Genomic DNA, 1,041 nt, shown 5'->3' on the forward strand with positions numbered 1-1,041 from the left:
TGTGTGTGTGTGTGTGTGTGTGTGTGTGTGTGTGTGTGTGTGTGTGTGTGTGTGTGTGTGTGTGTGTGCGCGCGTGCATGCGTGCGGTGTGTGTGTGTGTTATCTCACGGTCAGTGTGTTACTGGTTTCCCTCTCAGAATGACTGAAGTCATCAAGAAGATGAGTGATGTGGAGGAAGAGGAGCACAGAGCAGAGTCTCCAGTCCCCAGCTGTCTGTCTATGAAGAGTGACTGGTCCAGAGATATTCCTCCATTCTTCAGTGATGAACCTGGACCTGCACACACACAGTAAGAGAGATATTTACATTCATGATGCTGATTAGTGTGAATCTCCATGTCAGAATTAATCATTTGAGAAAGTATTTGTCTTTGCCCTCATGTTGAAGTCGCTCTGTGACCATCTGAGCGTCTCCACAGTGTGTGACACATCTGGATATTTGTTTGTTTGTTTGTTTGTTTGTTGTTTTTTTGTCACCAAAGTTTTACTGCCTTATTTTTTATCCAGATCAGAATCAGAATCACTTTTATTCTCCAAATGTACACAGTACACAGGAATTTAACTTGGTGACAACAGCTCAAAAATACACAATTAAAACAACAATAAAACACCATTTAGACATTGAACATGTAGCACCCCACTGTACCCTAGACTAATGGGGTGATTTTGGGTTCGTTTGGTGTTAAAGTAGCTACCCAAAGGTTTAGCTGTTTTAAGTAATCTGATATTACTGTTACTGATATTCAAAAATAATCAAAACCAATACAATTGTTCTAACTTATTAACTGACACCAGACAACATTATAAAATTAAACAAATGTAGTTTACTTAAGGTTTTCCAGCAATACAAATATTTACCATTTAAATTAAAATGAAAACCAAACAAACAAGAACAATACTGAAATAATATGAATGAAACATGTTTGTGTTTGCAGAGGTGAGTCCTACAGACGGAGAGCAGAGTCTCCAGTCCCCAGCTGTCTGTCTATGAAGAGTGACTGGTCCAAAGATGAACCTCTGTTCTTCAGTAATGAACCTGGACCT

At 39.2% G+C, this 1,041-nt stretch overlaps 1 long non-coding RNA gene across 1 annotated transcript in view; it reads left to right on the top strand.

The window, feature by feature from the left end:
• Window positions 1–1,032, top strand: part of LOC111231884 — a 1,757-nt gene extending 725 nt beyond the window's left edge. The window contains exon 3 of the long non-coding RNA XR_002665521.1: window positions 933–1,032. This is a non-coding gene — a long non-coding RNA (uncharacterized LOC111231884). The remainder of the gene's footprint in view (window positions 1–932) is intronic.
• Window positions 1,033–1,041: the final 9 nt, after the last annotated feature.

This window comes from Seriola dumerili, unplaced genomic scaffold (assembly GCF_002260705.1).
Source record: "Seriola dumerili isolate Sdu_G_001 unplaced genomic scaffold, Sdu_1.0 BDQW01000320.1, whole genome shotgun sequence".
Lineage (NCBI taxonomy): Eukaryota > Metazoa > Chordata > Actinopteri > Carangiformes > Carangidae > Seriola > Seriola dumerili.